We start from the raw sequence: 18,724 nt of genomic DNA, 5'->3' as shown, positions 1-18,724 counted from the left end.
TGTCTTATTTCTCTTGTGTCCTGTGGGCGCCTCATGTTTTTGCCTCAGACAGGGAGCTTAGGCAGGGGCTGAGGCTCCAAAAGGACCATGTCTCTTGCCTTCTGTGTGTTTTCTACCCTCCTTCTTGTTTGACACCCAGGGGTCCCAATTATCTTGTGTTTCAGTGGTTACTTTCACTGTGGTTGGTCCTGGGGTGGGTGGAGGAGCAAAAGCCCTGTCTGGATCCACATTCCCCTGCAGGGTGACAGACTGGGCTCTAAGCCCCAGCCATAGGGGAAAATGTTGGGGGTGGGCGGGAAGGGGGACCCTGACCACAAGCTTTCCCCCCATAGGAAAGGCCTTCCCCTATTGGGCTACTGTCTTTTCCCAGGTGGGGACAAAAGCAGCAAGAACTAAGAAAAAGGACTAGAGGTTTTCTCCACACATGGGTCTGATTAGACTCTCATTCCTGAGGCTCTCTGGGCTTGAACACTTTCTCTCCAGGAAGCCAGACAGCCAGTTAGAGAAAATCTGCAAACCTGCACTGAGGCCAGGCTTCAGGAGGCAGCCCCGGGTGGGGTGGAAGAGAGGAGAGGGCTGTGGGCACTTGATCTTTATCACAGCCCTCAGCCTCCCGGCCTCCTGCCAGCTCCCATAGCCCCTGGCCAGGAGCCTCTAAGAATTCAGAGCCTGAGGATTGTGTTACCTTCTGAATTCTATTAGCACAGGCCAGCTGGGGGTGGGGATGGGGGCTGGCTAGGGCTTACCTGGGGAGTCGTTTGGTGCCAAGCAGGCACCTTGGGTTGCTTGTTTCTGCCTTTCCAACTTTGATTCCCCCTTTGCCCTCATTCTCTCATGTTCTCTGCAGGGAAGGACATGAATTGTGTATATGTTAATATAAACCAAAAAAGATAGGGGTTTTTCAGATGTTCATAAGGAAGAGAAGTTAACGATGATACGAATAATAGCAAAACTTTGTGCCAGACACTGTTCTAATTGCTTATATGTGTACAGTCCTACATTGTTTAACAAAGGGGATATGTTCCGAGAAATGTGTCATTAGGTAATTTCATTGTTAGGTGATTTCACCATTGTGTAAACATCATAGAGTGTACTTGCACAAAACTAGACGGTAGAGCCTATCTAGGCTGCAGGGTATAGTCTATCTCTCTTAGGCTACAAACCTGTACAGAATGTTACTGTACGGAATACCATAGGCAATTGTAACAGGCAGTGGTAAGTTCTAGAATACCATAGGCAATGGTAAGATTTTTTTGTATGTAAACTTATCTAAACATAGAAAAGGTACAGTAAAAATACAGTATAAAAGATAAAAGATGGTAGACCTGTACAGGGCATTCTCTGTGAAAGAAGCTTGCAGGACTGGAAGTTGCTCTGGGTGAGTCAGTGAGTGAGTGAGTGGTGAGTGAATGTGAGGGCCTAAGACACTATTGTGCACTACTGTAGACTTTATAAGCTCTCTACACCTAGGTTGCAATAAATTTATAAATAAATTTTTCTTTCTTCAATAATAAATTAACCTTAGCTTACTGTAACTTTTTTACCTAATAAGCTTTGAAAAATTTAAAAAACGTTTTGACTCCTTTGTATTAACACTTAACTTAAAACACACATTGTACAGCTATACAAAACTATTTCTTTCCTTATGTCATTATTCTATATGCTTTTTTCCATTTTTATATAACTTTTTTGTTAAAAACTAAGACACAGACATACACATTAGCCTAGACCTACACGGGGTCAAGAACATCATGCAGAGAACCACGTCCACATCTTGTCCAACTGAAAAGTTTCTTGTTCTTGTTTCTGTTTTGTTTTGTTTGTTTGTTTGTTTTGAGACAGGGTTTTGCTCTGTTGTCCAGGCTGGAGTGCAGTGGTACGATCTTGGCTCACTGCAACCTCTGCCTCCCGGGCTCAGGCAATCCTCCCACCTCAACCTCCCAAGTAGCTGGGACTACAGGCCTGTGCCACCACACTGGCCTTATTTTTGTGTAGTTTGTAGAGACAGGGGTCTCACCATGTTGCTCAGGCTGGTCTCAAACTCCTGGGCTCAAGCGATCCACCCACCTTGGCCTCCCAAAGTGCTAGGATTATAGGCGTGAGCCACCGCACCGGCCCCATTGGAAGGTCTTTGGGGGCAACAGTTGTCGTCTCCTACGATAACAATGCCTTCTTCTGTAATACCTCCTGAAGGAACTCCCTAAGGCTGTTTTACAGTTAGCTATTTTTAAATAAGTATAAGGAGCATACTCTAAAATAATGATAAATAGTATAGTAAATACATAAACCAGTAGCATAGTTGTTTATTATCATTATCAGTTATTATGCATTGTATATAATTGTATGCTTTTACACGAGTAGGTTTGTTTATACCAGCACATGAGTAATGCATTGTGCTACAATGTTACATAGGCTACCATGTCACTAAGTGATAGGAATTTTTCATCTCCATTATAATCTTATGGGACCACCATCATATATGTGGCCCTTCCTTGACCAAAACATCATTCTTTATGTGGTACATGACTGTATTAGCACATTTACAACTCAAAATATCTCTATTTTACAGATGAGGAGATTGAGACAGAACTGTGTTGGACTACAGTTTCCTCATAACCATAAAGAAGTTAGATAAAATCAATCTGAAGTAACTTATGGCCGAGCGCGGCCAAATTATCTCCGCTCACTGCAATGCTAGGCTCATGCCTGTAATCCTAGCGCTTTGGGAGGCTGAGGCAGAAGGATCACTTGAGTCCAGGAGTTCAAGACAGTCCAGGAGTTCGAGACCAGCCTGGGCAACATGGTGAAACCCCATCTCTACCAAAAACACAAAGATTAACCAGGCATGATGGCACATGCCTGTAGTCCCAACTACTTGGGAGGCTGAGGTGAGAGGATTCCTTGAGTCAGGGAGGCGGGTATTGCAGTGAGCTGAGATGGCACCACTGCATTCCAGACTGGGCAACAGAGCCAGACCCCGTCTCAAAAAAAAAAATGTAACTTTCATGTTCATTTTTCATTTGTTTTTCTTTTTCTTAGTCTCCTTCCATAACAAGAAGGAGGAAAAGGAAAGAGAAAGAATAATTTATTTAATCTTTACTACATTGGGCTCTATAACAAGGGCAGCAAACTGTGTTTTCAAGAGCCAGATAGTAAATATTTTAGGTTTTGTGATCCACACAATCTCTGTCAAGACTATTCAGCTCTGCCATTGTAGCACTAAAGCAGTTAGATACAATATGTGGACCAACATGTGTAGCTGTACTTCAATAAAACTTCATTTAACTAAATAGGCAGAGGGCTGGATTTGGCCCTCTGTCCTATTGCTTTATAAGATTACCCAGGCTGGGGTCCTGCCCTCAGAAAGCTCACCTTCTGCTCCAGGCTTCACTGTGAGATATTTGAATGTGACTGACATACTCCATTTAACGTGCAAAACTACATATACATGTGGACACACACACACATGCTCACACACATATGCACATAGTTTCCCAGCTTTATGTGTATTGACACACACCACAGGCCTCTTTTACACATTGCCTGGCAATTTACATCTCCAAAAGGAATAGTATTGCTGGGCATTCACGATGTTCTAAGCACTATGATTGGTGATTTTCATGTTTTCTCAAGTCATCCTTCCCACAGTTTCGTCCATAGGAATTATGATCCCTGTAGTAGTTTGTTAGGGCTACCACAACACAGTACCACAAACTGGGCGGATTAAACAACAGAAATGTATTTCTCACAATTCTGGAGGCTAAAAGTTTGAGAACAAGTTGTCAGTGAGAGCCAGGCATGGTGGCTCACACCTGTAATTTCAGCACTTTGGGAGGCCAAGGCGGGGAGATCATTTGAGCCCAGGAATTTGAGACCAGCCTGGGCAGCAAAGGGAGACCCTGTCTCTACAAAAACATTTTTAAAATTGTCTAGGTGTGGCAGTCTGCACCTGTAGTCCCAGCCACTTGGGAGGCTGAAGTGGGAGGATCACTTGAGCCCAGGAGTTCGAGGCCACAGTGAGCTATGATCACACCACTGTATTCCAGCCTGGGCAACAGAGTGAAACTCCATCTTAAAATAACTAATTAAACAAGGCAGAGTGCAGTGGCTCATGCCTGTAATTCCTGCACTTTGAAAGGCTGAGGTGGGTGAATTCACTTGAGCCCAGGGGTTCAAGACCAGCCTGGCAAATAGTAAAAACGCATCTCTCCTAAAAACACAAAAATTAGTCCAGTGTGGTTGCACACGCCTGTAGTTCCAGCTACTCGGGAGGCTGAGGCAGGAGGATCACTTGATCCTGGGAGGTGGAGGTTGCAGTGAGCTGACAGAGTGAGACCCTGTCTCAATAAATATAAATAAATAAATAAATAAATAAATAAATAAATAAATGGTGTCAGCAGGGTTAGATTCTTCTGACGTCTCTCTTCTTGGGCTGTGGATGGCCTTCTCCTCTTTGTATCTTCATATGATTTTCTCTCTGTGTGTCTGCTATGCTCTGAATGTTTGTGTTCCCCCCAAATTCATGTTCCTATCCTAATCCCCAGTGTGATGATATTAGGAGGTAGGGCTTCTAGGAGGTGATTAGGTCACGAGGGCAGAGCCCTCATGAATGGAATTAGTGTCCTTATACAAAAAAACCCATCTCTTCCACCATATGAGGACACAGCAAGAAGGTGCCATCTATGATGAAAGGGACCTCACCAGACACTGAATTTTCTGCAGACATGATCATGGACTTCCTACCCTACAGAACTGTGAGAAATAAATATTTGGTCTCTATAAGCCACCTAGTTTGTGGTATTTTGCTATAGCAGCCCAAATGGACTGAGACAGTGTCTGTGTCCTGATCTCCTTTTCTTATAAGGACACATGTCATATTGGATTAGGGCCTACCCATATGATCTCATTTTAAATGACCCTTTTAAAGACCCTGTCTCCAAATGGTGCCATTCTAAGGTACTGGGGGACAGGGCCATAACACATAAATTTCTGGGGAATACGAGTCAACCCACAACAATCCCATTACAGAAAAGATAACAGAGACCAAGTAATTGGCCCATGGTCACACTGCAATTTGGTTGCCTGACTTCAAAGCCCATGTTGCTGCATGTATCAGTAGCTCATTCCTGTTTATTGTTGAGTAGTATTCTATTGGATGCATACATTATGTTTTCTTCTTATGCATTAATTTTTAAATTTTGTTTTATTTTTTGGAGATGGAGTTTCACTCTTGTCATCCAGGCTGGAGTGCAATGGTGTGATCTCAGCTCACTGCAACCTCTGCCTTCCAGGTTCAAGCAATTCTCCTGCCTCAGCCTCACAAGTACCTGGGATTACAGGCATGCACCACCACATCCAGATAATTTTTGTATCATTAGTAGAGACGAGGTTTCACCATGTTGGTCAGGCTAGTCTTAAACTCCTGACCTCAGGTGATCCACCTGCCTCAGCCTCCCAAAGTGCTGGGATTACTGTGTGCACCACCACGCCCAGCCATGCATTTTTAAATTGATGAACATTTGTGTTATTTCCAGGCTATTAGGAATAAAGTCATTGTGAGCATTATTATACCAGTCTTTTTGTGGCTACAACTCTAATTTCTCTTGCCTAAATACCTAGGAGTCTAATGGCTGAGTGATAGAATAGGTGAAACATTTAAGTTTTAAGAAACTGCCAAACAGTTTTCCAAAGTGCTTATTCTATTTGCACTTTTATCAGCCATGTATTAGAGATCTGGTTGTTCCTTGTCATCTTCAACATGGGGTTGTTTTTCCCTTTGCTATTGAGTTGTAGGAGTTCGTGTGTGCGCGCGCGTGCGCGCGTGTGTGATCCTTTGTTGAAGAGACTGATTTCTGGTATGATGATTTGGGAAGCTCCAGTGAAATTGATGAAAATCATTTTTTAAAACCCCAAACACTTAGAGGCTCTGGAAACGTGCCTAAGGGCATACAGCAAATGAAGAAATATCTATTAAAGAAAATCTACAAATATCTGGTAAGAAAAACGATAATCTATTGTATTTGAACAACTGTTTATTTGTAGAAATTGACAAACTAATTCTCAAATTCATATGGATTTGCAGAGGACCCAGAATAGCTATAACAATCCTGAGAAAGAATCTTGTCTGGGTGTGGTGGCTCACACCTGTAATGCCAGCACTTTGGGAGGCTGAGGTGGGAAGGTCAAAAAAAAAAAAGCCAGGCACAGTGGCTCACGCCTGTAATCCTAGCACTTTAGGAGGCCAAGGCGGGTGGATCACGAGGTCAGGAGTTCAAGACCAGCCTGATCAACATGGTGAAACCTGCCTCTACTAAAAATTCAAAAATTAGCCTGGGGTAGTGGTGCACACCTGTAACTGCAGCTACTCAGGAGACTGAGGCAGGAGAATCGCTGGAACCTGAGGCAGAGGTTGCAGTGAGCCGAGATCGTGCCACTGCACTCCAGCCTGGGTGACAGAGCAAGAGTCCATCTCAAAATGATGATGTTAATAATAATAATAATAATAATAATAATAAATACAGGTCACAAAGACTTTGCTGCTAAAACAGGCTGTGGTAAAGAAGCCAGGCAAAACCCACCAAAACCAAGATGGCAACAAAAGCGACCTCTGGTCGTCCTCATTGCTCATTATATGTTAATTATAATGCATTTTAGTGCTAAAAGACACTCCTCCCAGCACCATAACAGTTTACAAATGCCATGGAAACATCAGGAAGTTACCCTATATGGTCTAAAAAGGGTAGAAACCCTCAGTTTTGGGACTTGCCTACCCCTTTCCCTGAAAATTCATGAATAATCCATCCCTTGTTTAGCATATAATCAAGAAATAACCATAAAAATAGCCAACCAGCAGCTCTCAGGACTTCTCTGCCTATGGAGTAGCTATTCTTTATTCCTTTACTTTCCTATTCAACTTACTTTCACTTTACTCTATGGATTTGCCGCAAATTGTTTCTTGCACAAGATCCAAGAATGCTCTCTTGGGGTCTAGATCAGGACCCCTTTCCTGTCACACAGGATGAGTGCTCTCCCCTCTCTCTGTGGGACAAGGGCCCAGCTGAGTACTGTTCCTAGAGGGAGGTAAGGAAACAAAGGACTTTCCTTAGGGAAATGGCTCAAATACCTTGTGGGCCATAACGAAATGTTGCCAAGTACAGTCCGATGGTACTTACAGAACCTGATATGGGGTTTCACTAGCTAAGGAATTATTTTGGTTCCACCCATAGTGGAAACAATAGAAGTAACCCTGTTGTGATTGGCAGTCCCAAGGGGACCTTGTGTCTCTGGATGGAATTTATACATGGCTCTTTGTTGACCAGAGTTCATCATAATGGGTAGGGGAGGGGCTGAGTGCATAAGACTTGAGTTGGTTGAGTCTTTGAACCAGTAAAATGGCTCCCTTAGATGTGGGAGCCTGACAATCAAAATTAGTGACTGAAGCATAAGTTTCAAATTATCAAGGTTTATTAAGCCAGTTTGAGGGCACACCCAGGAAAAATGAGAGTCACAGACACATCTGCAGCTCTTTTTTTCCAAAGAGGTTCTCAGGAGGTTTAGTATTTATACATTTTCCTTAAAAAAGGAATGGGAGCAGTGAGAGGAATGACTACCCGGCTGTCAGACTTTAGTTAGTGCCCAGGAAATCTATATTTTACACAATATAAGGTGAACATTTGAAGAGAAGAGGAATAGAGGAAGCAGATGTCTCAGAGAAGGGTGAAGAAGCAACTAATCTCATCTTGTCTTTGTGCTATACCTGGGAAGATAAGCTAGTCATTGACATTATCAGTGTGGAGTCTTTTGAAAGGTCTGGTTTCTGTGTAGCCCTTAGGGAAGAAAGTCTAACGGCAGTTATCAAGGGAGAGGATGTAATAAGATATGTCCAACCTTCTATAGCATCATGGCCAGGACTCAGCTTCCAAGGTTTCTCTGGGGTCCCCCTGGCCAAAAGGGGATCAGTTCAGTCAGTTAGGGCCTTGGAATTTTGTTTTTTATTTCTCAGGTCTCAGTAAGGCAACCTGGGGAAGAGTCATTCCCCGCCTGGGGATTCCTGAAGATACATGTTAGATATAAGTGAGGCTTGGTGAGAAGGGGGGATGACAGGAGTCTTGGGGACCTGCCTGGTATCATCTTTCCTACTCTGAACTTGTCCACGTGAGGAAGCACCCAAGGACCAACACTGAGATGATATCTGCCTTTGTAGGTTCCTCAGTCCAGATCCACAGTGGAGGCAGAATTAGTTAAGGTGTGAGTTGGTGACTCCCTCCCCACATTTCCCCATCATCCTGTCTCTCGTTTGCCCAAAACAAAGCCCTTTTTTAAAGGCTAGGAGCTTCTGCTACTATGAGAATGTGAGATGAGAAAGGAAGAAACCAGTCAAGCAGGCAGTTAGAGTGGGTCCTCAGTTAAATTATTTCAAACAAAAGAACAGCCTGAAAAATCAAGCTGCAGGCACAGAAAAGGAAACTTGCACAGGGGGTCTTGCCTAAGACATTCCCACAGCTGCACAGATAAGAACAACTACACAGGTGACTTGCCCAGACATGCTTGCAATGGAAAATTCTGTGCTTTAACACATGCACGTAAGGGGAACAAAACAATATGGCACTAAGGGCCCCCATGCACATTAGGAAAATGGGGTGGAGCTACCAGAAATTTGCACCTTATGTAAATGAGATGCCTAGCTCCCATCAGTTTCTTATAAAAGGCTTTGCATTCAACTATAAAAACGGCAACCATTTTGAGACCCCTCTCTGCTGCAGAGAGTTTCTTCTTTTGCTTATTAAACTTTCACTCCAACCTCATCCTTTGTGTTTATGCTCCTTAATTCTCTTGGTTTTGAGACAAAGAACTTGGAGTGATACCTCACAACGAGAGACTGCTACATTGTGGTGCATTGCTGAGACTGTAACAAAAACAGCCTCTTCTTACTACATATTTCATCAAGAGGAGCTTACATATTTATTATAAGGTTTTTACTTTTAAGGACTGAATCCCAGTATCATGTCTCTGCTCAGTGCTACAGGAAAGCAAGTGGCATCCAGGCAGAACCTGTGGAGAGCTATCACTGTGGGGCCAATTTAACCTGCAGTACAGAGGCTTGTGCATTTGAGCTTCATAGTAACAGCCTTCAAATGCTAGTTCCATGTCCATGGAACAGAAATGACCTTGTGTCTGAGAAAGAATTTGGGCATACAATGTAGCAGCTTCATGTGAGGGATTGTATTTGTCAAACTAAGACAGCCTGAACCGCCGGAACTTATGCTTGATTTAAGGAAGCTGATGATGTAGGCAGGGGAGACAACCCAGAGAGTTCATCTGCAGTCCGCAGACCTCCTAAAGAATCCATAAGTGGAGCTCTATCTCAATATAATTGGTTTCCTAGGTAATCCTATACATCTGATTTTACGCATTTGAAGACACTCTTCAGAGAAGGGGTCCATAGGCTTCACTAGTTTATCAAAGTCATCTACGGCACCAAAAAGACTCAAAGAATAAGAACCTAGTACCTCTCTCTCCTTTCTCCTCTCTTTTCCCTTTTCTTTTCTCCATCTCCTTTCTCAGTTTTTATAGCAGGGCAATTATAAGACAAAAAAGCCCGCTGTTACTAACACTGAGCCCTCTTCACAGCATACTTTTGATATGTTTGTTTAAAAATCTACATTCCTATCAGGAGAGGAATGGGGAAAGACAAAGGAGATGACCTCATTTTTAGTTTCTAGGGAGGAAGGGATTCATTGTGTGGTTTATTTATACCCAATTCCCTCCAGAAAAGGCTTGGGACAAATATAAACATTTCAACATATGTAAACCTATGTTTTAGGTATTAAACAGCAGGAGAGAAAGCAGGGAGTGATCCTGGGGTGCTTGCACAGACCTTGCTCAGCTGTGGAAATCAGCATTAGCATTTGGCTCTATTCCAAAAAGCTCCTTCATCACCTTCAGAGCATATCTCAGAATCTAATAATAATTTAAGTGAGTATTTTTGTCAAACTTTAAAAGCTTGGCATGTTCTGTCCTTTAATATCTTCCTTCAGAAAAGGTAAGCTGCTTAATAAATATCAATGTTAATGGATGGAATCATTAATCAAGAGCAAGAAAGATTTTTTTAATAGTCATTTGACTTAATTCATCTTAATTCATCTCCAAAATATTTTCCTAGAGAGAAATTGGACAATTCAAGTCTTTTTTTGGTCATCAGCATTGATAAGGCTTTGGTACTCAGGTAGTAGTGGGGTCATTGTAAGAAATTTCCAGCTTCCAGTTCTTTATGTAGTTTGGTTTTTTGAATGTTGGTCAAAAACAAGATGTTGCAACTTTGTCAGACGTTTTCAGAAATCATTAGCAATAAAAATTCCATTAGCATCCCAAAATATGTATTAGTCCTATAGCAGACACAATGCATTGCCCACTCCCCATATCCATTTTTCCTTCCCTTTCCCTCCATTCCTTTCCCTGGGCACATGACTACCCAGCTAAAGACCACATTTCCAGCCTCTTTTGCAGCACGAAATGGACACGTAACTAAGTCTTGGCCAGTGAGATGTGAGCAGAAGTGGTAGGTGTACTTTCTAGGTCATTCCTTTAGCAAAAGAATGTGTCCAGTGTCACCTTTCTTCCCTTCCCATAAGCTGAAAGGTAGGAGTTATGGCAGGAGCTGGAGTAGCCATCTTAGACTGGGAGGTGAAGCCACATGCTAAGAATGGCATGGCAACAAGGTAGAAGAAACTTGGCTCTCCTACAAGATAGAAGAAGCCTCCAACACTACAGAACCACCATACCAACCCCGAACCATCTACTCAAATTCTTTTGTGTAAGAGAAATAAGCTTTGTTAGAGACACCATTATTTTGGCCTTTGGTATAGTAGCTAAATCTGTACCCTAACCCATCTTGGTCTCAGCCACACTTCTTCTTACTCCTAGTTACTCTTATTCTCTTCTGGGCTCCATTTCATTTTGCTGGCCAACCTCTGACATTTTGCTATCACGATCCATTGCCAAAGCTGTTGCAGATAAGCGGGGAGTACCTGGGCCAGTGGTGCAGGGGTAAAAGAATTTACCAAGACAGCTGTAGATAACAATAGGCAGATTTACTAGGGAAAGTAGGAAAATACGTTGCAAGGAGGCAATGGGCAGCCAGCAGAAGAGAATCTGACTGCCAGGAAACAGAGGCTTGCTGGAGATTCTATAGAAGAGTGTTTATGCTGTCTGTTGAAGAGGGCTTTGTGCAGTTCTGGTAATGCCAAGGTTGCAGTGAGCTATAATAGCTTGCAGGTGTCTGGTGATAGTTGGACGCAGGAAGATTGTGAGTTATTTGCTCAGGAGGGCTATGTGTCCTGGACCATGAAGAAAGAAAGGAAGACTTACAGTTTATCTGCTTTCTTTTGAGATGGAGCCTCGCTCTGTTGCCCAGGCTAGAATGCAGTGGCATGATCTCGGCTCACTGCAACCTTTGCCTCCCAGGTTCAAGCAAATCTCCTGTCTCAGCCTCCCGAGTAGCTGGGATTACAGGCACACACCATGATGCCTGGCTGATTTTTGTATTTTTAGTAGATACAGGGTTTCACCATATTGGCCAGGCTGGTCTTGAACTCCTGACCTCAGGTGATCCACACACTTCGGCCTCCCAAAGTGCTGGAATTACAGGCATGAGCCACTACACCCAGCCGTTTATCTGCTTTCTCTCTTTGCTCTCCCTTGGTCCTGCTAGCCTAACTCTATTTCTCTAATTAGGACTCCACAAAAGCTTCCTCAGTCACTCCCCCTTCCTGCAACTTATATGATTTTCTCATCTGATCACCACTACACACCTCATTCTCAATTCTCCACCATGGCCTACCTCTAGATAATCCATGATCTCTAACTTCTGCCAAGGATTCATAGAGATAAAGCAACAAAAGCTGCCAATATTTCTTTTAACACTTAACACATGCCAGTTTCTATTCTAAACTAATTATGTATTAATGTTATGTCTAAACTAATTACATCTCATTTTAACCTTTCACCAGCCCTTCGAGGTAAGTAGTTTTACTCCCTCCATTTTGAAGATGAGAAATCTGAGGCACAGACAGGTTAGGGGATGCTCTTCCCACTCATCCTGACAGCGGTTCTACTCCAGAAACTCTAAACAGAGACAAGCAAGATCAGAAAAGTCCATGAGTGAGGCAGGTGAATTGCTTGAGGTCAGGAGTTTGAGAGCAGCCTGTGCAATACCATAACACCATGTTTCCACAGTAAATTTAAAAACTAGCCTGGCATGGTGGCCCCACCTGTAGTCCCAGCTACTCAGGAGGCTGAGGTTGGGAGGATCCTTTGAGCCCAGCAGTTTGGAGCTACCGTGAGCTGCAATCACACCACTGCACTCCAGCCTGAGTGACCCTGTCTCAAATACAATGAAAGAAGAAAGACAGAAGGAAGGAAGGAAGGATGAAGGAAGGAAGGAAGGAAAGAAGGAAGGGAGGGAGGGAGGGAGGGAGGGAAGGAAAGGAGAGAGGAAGAAAGAAAAGTTCTTGAGGTCACTGAAGAGTATGAGGGCCAGGCTATCTATGACCAGTGGCAGCTGCTGGGTGGTGGAGACAGGCTGAGCAGTTTTGGGGGACTCCTGCATCTCTGGTTCTCAAGAAATGGCACAACTTTTGTTGGGGTTCTGCTCTCTCTGCCTTGCTCCCAAACACACATAATTCCATGGTTGTTTTAAATGGTGTTCTCCCCAATGATTCCCTCAGAATCCTCCAATTCCTATCCTTGGGCTCTCTCCATTTTTTTTTTTTTTAATTTTTTTTCCTTTGTCAAGCTTTCTGCTTAATTAGAACCATATAATAGCAGAAAGCAACTTACCAAGCCAGACCCCAGAGAGCCCTACAAGTTGGAACTGGGTCTCTCCTCTCAGCATGGGGACAACTTTGTCTCTTCCCTATCAGGCACATTGACCAGCTGAAAGATATTCAGTATGGTCACAGAGAAGGCAATCTGGAGTAAAAGATGCTTATTTAAAATGGATAATTCTTCCTCTCTCATCCTACTGAAAATGTCTCTCTCTGTCCCTTGCTCCCTCCTGCAGTTTCAGCAGGGGTGTTGTGTGATCACATGTTAATTGAGTTGTAATTCCTCCTCCTGTTAAAGTGGGTATTTGTTCATGGGAGAGTTTAATGCTGTTGTACTGGGATGTCACAGATAGTTCTTCCTTCTTTACAGCAGTATGTAGTCAATGCTACATGTCAGCTGTATTGTCATTATTCTGCCAAATGGAGGATTGTAGTGGTTATAGTTGATTGGCACTCAGCATCTAGTCTGCCTTCACAGGTAGCATTTCCTGTTTGATTTACAGAAGTGGGTAAACTAAACTCCTCATTTCTCAGACTCCCTTGCAGCTAGGTTTCTAGAAGACAATTAGGTTCTCCCAATTAGATGTGCCTGACCCAAGTGAGACAAAGGCTGTCTTCCTGCAGCTTTGACTATTAAGGATCTACCAGAGAACCAAGCAGCTAAGCTTGTCCTACCTCAGGGTCTTGCTCAGAGCCATCCCTGGAACCAGCAGCAAGCATGATTGTACAGACATTATGTTTCTCTATAGCAGCCTTCCAGTGCTCTGTCACCAGTCTTGTAGGTGTCAGGAGGCAATGATGTGGTGGTGGTGATGGTGGTGGTAGCAGATGCCTGAATCCAGCTATGGATTTTTAAATTCATCAGCTTCAGATTTGCCCACCTTTGTAGCAGCTCCCCTGTTGGGCCAGTTCTGGTGTGCTGTTCTGAAAGTCATTCTAGGAGGCACAGTCTGGGGTCTGCTGCTTCAGCCCTGGCAATAATCTTTCAGGCATCTAATTCCTGATACTACATAATCTTTTTGTTTAAAATTGGTATAATGGTTTCTGTTTCCTATACCTGAACTCTTTTAAAACAGGGGGCTTTGGAAGTACAAAGAGCTGAGAGCCATGGAGAAAAATTCTAGCATTTGACTGTGGAAAGGGGACAGTCATAGTACCGCTCTTGCTGAAATGCCCATGAAAAGTTAGAAAGGTACTTTTTATGCCTATATGTATTACAAGTTGGTCAGAGGGCTTAGATTTAAAGCTTGCCCTAGGAAAGTTTCATTCATTTAGTCATTCAACAAACCTTTATTTTCTGCCAGGAACTATACTAGGCACAGTGGCCAAATAAAGAATAAACCATAATCCTTGCTCTCCAGGTGCTTGGAGCAAACATCCAAAGTAAAATTAAAGGCAGCTTGGAAGAAGCATCTTAACCAAAGTTTGGGAATAAGATCAAATTTAGATTAAATTGTGATTGATGACAGTTAAAATTGCCCAATTCTGTAGAGCTATTCCTCTTAAATCCTTTTTGGAGCTGACATGAGTCAGTAGATAAATAGCCTCACCTATGTGTTTCATTGAAATGCTTGTTTCCTGAGCATCTTCCCCGAGTGGAGTGTTTGTTTCATATGCATTAGCAAAGAATTATATTTTTCATTTAAAAAATATCTAGAAATGTTATTCCAAACTAGAACTCAGGTACAACACACATACCGTGGTTTGGAATGTGATATCAAGGTATCTATCATCAGCTCAGTGCAGAGCATTAAAACTCTGGGAAAAATACAGCATCCTAAATGATGAATTTGCAAAACTGAACTTTTAAGGCAACAACAATAAGATGTCACTGGCTACTGCTTTATATATACACAAAGGTTTTTGATAATATTGACCAATTATTAGGTTGGTACAAACGTAATCATGGTTTTTGTCATTAAAAGTAATGGAAGGCCTGGTGCAGTGGCTCATGACTGTAATCCCAGGACTTTGGGAGGCCGAGGTGGGCGGATCACCTGAGGTCAGGAGTTTAAGACCAGCCTGGCCAACATGGCGAAACCCCATCTCTACTAAAAAATACAAAAATTAGTCCATGGTGGCGTGGTGGCAGATGTCTGTAATCCCAGCTACTCAGGAGGCTGAGGCAGGGAGAATTGCTGGAACCCAGGAGGCAGAGGTTGCAGTGAGCCGAGGTCACACCACTGCACTCCAGCCTGGGTGAGAGTGAGACTCTGTCTTAAACAAACAAACAAACAAAAAGTAATGGGAAAAACCTCAATTACTTCTGCACCAACCTAGTATATTGATTGTTTATTTTAACATGTATAAAACAAAAATAGAACTCTTCTTCATTTTCTTCACCCAAACATTTGTTTCCACGAGGGCAAGGACCTCTTCTATTTTGTTCACTGCTGTATTTCCAGCAACTGAAATAGACTCTTGCACATAGCTGGGCTCAATGAATATTATTTGAATGTTGAATATATCTTTTTAAAAGATTTTCTGTGCTGGGCACGGTGGCTCATGCCCGTAATCCCAGCACTTTGGGAGGCCAAGGTAGGCAGATCACGAGGTCAGGAGATCTAGAGCAGCCTGGCCAACATGGTGAAACTCCATCTCTACTAAAAATACAAAAATTAGCCGGGCATGGTGACAGGTACCTGTAATCCCAGTTACTCAGGAGGCTAAGGCAGGAGAATCGCTTGAACCCGGAGGCAGAGGTTGCAGTGAGCCAAGATTGTGCCATTGCACTCCAGCCTGGGGAACAAGAACAAGACTTCATCTCAAAAAAAGAGATTTTCTGGGCCAAGCACAGTGGCTCATGTCTATAATCCCAGCATTGTAGGAGGCTGGGGCAGGAGGATTGCTTGAGGCCAGATGTTTGAGACCAGCCTGAGCAACATAGTAAGACCCCCTTCTCTACAAACTTTTTTAAAAAAATATTAACCAGGCATGTTGGCATATGCCTGTAGCCCTAGCTACTCAAGAGGCTGAGGCAGGAAGATAGCTTGAGCCCAGTGGTTCAAGGTTATAGTGAGCTATGATTGCACCACTGCATTCCGTCCAGGCTGAGTGACACAGTGAGACTCTGTCTCTAAAAAATAATAATTAAAAAAAGATCCGTCTGGCTACTGTGTGAAGGATAGGCTATGGGGTGCAAGATGGCAAGCAAGGTGGCTACAGTAATCCAGGTGGGCAGGTGAGAGATGGTGGTGGCTTAGATTAAGGGTCTTTGGTGGAAGTGATAAGAAGTAGTCTGATTTGGGATCTCCTTAGAATGGAAACCTGTCAAGACCTGCCAATGGATAGGCTATGGAGTGTGAGGAAGAAAAAAAAAAAAGGAATCGAGAGTGACTCCTAAATCTACTGCTGAAGCAATTGGGGGAATCATGGTCCATTTATGGGAACTCTCGGTGTAGGGACAGCCCAGGCAGCAGACTAGGCAAGTGTGTACATGGCCTGGTCAAGGAAGAGCAAGGAGGCTAGTGAGCAGTGAGCCAGAAAATGCAGGAGCTGAGGTCAGAGAGGTGTTTGGCACAGATCATGAGGATCTTGTCAAGGAAGGTGAAGACAGTTGATGTTGTTCTGAGTGATGGGAAGCTCTTGGAGGTACAAACTACAAGTGTTCTAACACATGATCACATTTGCATTTTTAAAAGATGATTCGGGCTACGTATGTAGAAAATCAACCACAGAAATGAAGAAATAAAAATGGAGAGACTTGTTAGAGCTATAGCAGGGGAGAGGGTAAGAGACAGTGGTGGCTTGAACCAGGTTGGTGGCTGGGGTGGGGATGAGACCAGTGAGATCATGTCTGCTTCTGAAACATGCCAAGCTCGTTCCCTCCTCCTGGACCCTCCCTGGTTGGTCCTACTAACTAGGCTGCACTGCACTCACTGTTCCACCTCATGCAGGTCTCTCCCCAATTATCATCTCCTCGGAGGTCTTCCCTGAGAAAGATCACCTTTAACACAGTGCCTGGTGCCTCCTCTCTCACTCTGCTTTCTTTGCTTTATTTTACTCATACTCTGTATCACCCACAGTTTTTATATTTTATTGACGTATTTTTATCATCAACTTCCCCCACTAAAAGGTCAACTCCATCAGGGCAGAGGTTTTGTTGTACTCACTGCTGCATCACCAGCCTCTAGGTCAGTGTCTGCAAACAGGTATTTGTTGAATATAAACGAAGCACTTAGGTAGGTGCTGGGAAGATTTTCTTTATATGACAAAGGGTTTCGTATGCAAATATTCAGCGTAAACATGACTAAAGGACAGGGAGTATTCAAACTATGTTAAGGAACAAACCATGTTAGGGAAGTTTCTACATAGGAAACCTTTTTTTTTTTTTTTTTTTTTTTTTTTTTTTTTTTTTTTTGAGACAGGTTCTCACTCTGTCACCCAGGCTAGAGTGCAGTGGTCCGATCATGGCTCACTGCAGCCTCCACCTCCAGGGCTCAAGTGATCCTCCTGCCTCAGCCTCCTGAGTACTGGGATTATAGGCATGCACCACCATGCCCAGCTAATTTTGTTCATTTTTTATAGAGATAATGTCTTACTATGTTGCCCTGGCTGGCCTCAAACTCCTGGCCTCAAACGATACTCCCAATTTGGTGCCCCAAAGTGCTGGGATTACAGGCATGAGCTACTGGGCCCAGACTACACAGGGGAACTTCTCATTGACATACAGTCAACAGGTGAGGGGCATAGCAGCAGGTTGATGCTTATGTATGTAAGTACTCTCTTGCACCAAGATACAGGTCTAAATAAAAAAATTTAGTTATTTTTAATAAAAATGCCTGGCTCATCATTTTAAAAATAGAACTTTCGGGGGGTGTAATTCCTGTTTTAAAAAAAAAAAGATAGCACGTATTCATAATACAGACTTTTACACAAGCATATGCATTGAGCAAATACATGTTGTCTTATTATTTTTGAATGCAGTCTTTTCCCCCTATTTCCTTTTCTTTAGTCAGCCCTAGCCCCATTTCTTCCCACCATAACACCTTGAATATGGAGTATACTTTTCTCTTTTTTATGTAATTCTGTATAGAATATATACCTATACACATACCCAGGGGGAATGCTGTTCATTGCTTTACAATGTGGGATCATTTATACACCTTTTCTCTCCTCATCTCAACACCACCTCATAGAAACTCCTCCAAGCTATCTGGCATACTCTGATTTTCCATGTTCATTGGTTACATACTATTCCATGGCGTGGACATGTAATAATGTGTTCAGCTATTCCCTCTTGGAAGGCATCCCTCTGTTTCCTGGCTTTTGCTCCTTTGAACTATGCCATAACACCCATCTTTGAAATGTACAGTTTCAGAGCAGGAGGTGAAGCTGGATGCTCTTTCATTCAATCCCACAGTTTTACAGTTAAGATGAAAAAGGATCAGAAAAGTAAAAGAACATGCCCAAGGTCACACAGCTATTGGCTTGGTGCTTTGTAAAAATTTGAATAGCTATTATTTCACACGCTCTTCACAAGCAGGGCAAGTATTATCATGTCAACCTTAAAAGTGGAGAAACTGAAGTCAAAGAGACCAATTGCTTTGATTTTATTGCCAGTGAGGGCTAAAGCTAGGGCTTAAAGCCAGGACTTCTGATTCCTGATCCCCAGTAGCTTCTTCCACTCCTACGTTGATGGAAACCATTAACTCAAAACTTCTACAGGGCAGCCTTCTGTTAATATATTCTAGACATCAACTATATACCAAGCCTGAAAAAAAAAAAAAAAAGTTTCGTTAAAAGAATGATACAGTGTGGATTTGCCCATAATTCACAGCGTACTTTCCTTACCTATTAGAATAAATGATAGTCGAGGTTGTTAAAAACCGTCTTTGAAATCAAACAGATTTAATTGTGAGTGCTGGCTCTGTCACTAACTCCGCAACCTTCAGCGGATT

Source organism: Papio anubis, chromosome 1 (genome assembly GCF_008728515.1).
Source record: "Papio anubis isolate 15944 chromosome 1, Panubis1.0, whole genome shotgun sequence".
NCBI classification, from domain to species: Eukaryota; Metazoa; Chordata; class Mammalia; order Primates; family Cercopithecidae; genus Papio; species Papio anubis.
This window is presented reverse-complemented; position numbering follows the sequence as displayed.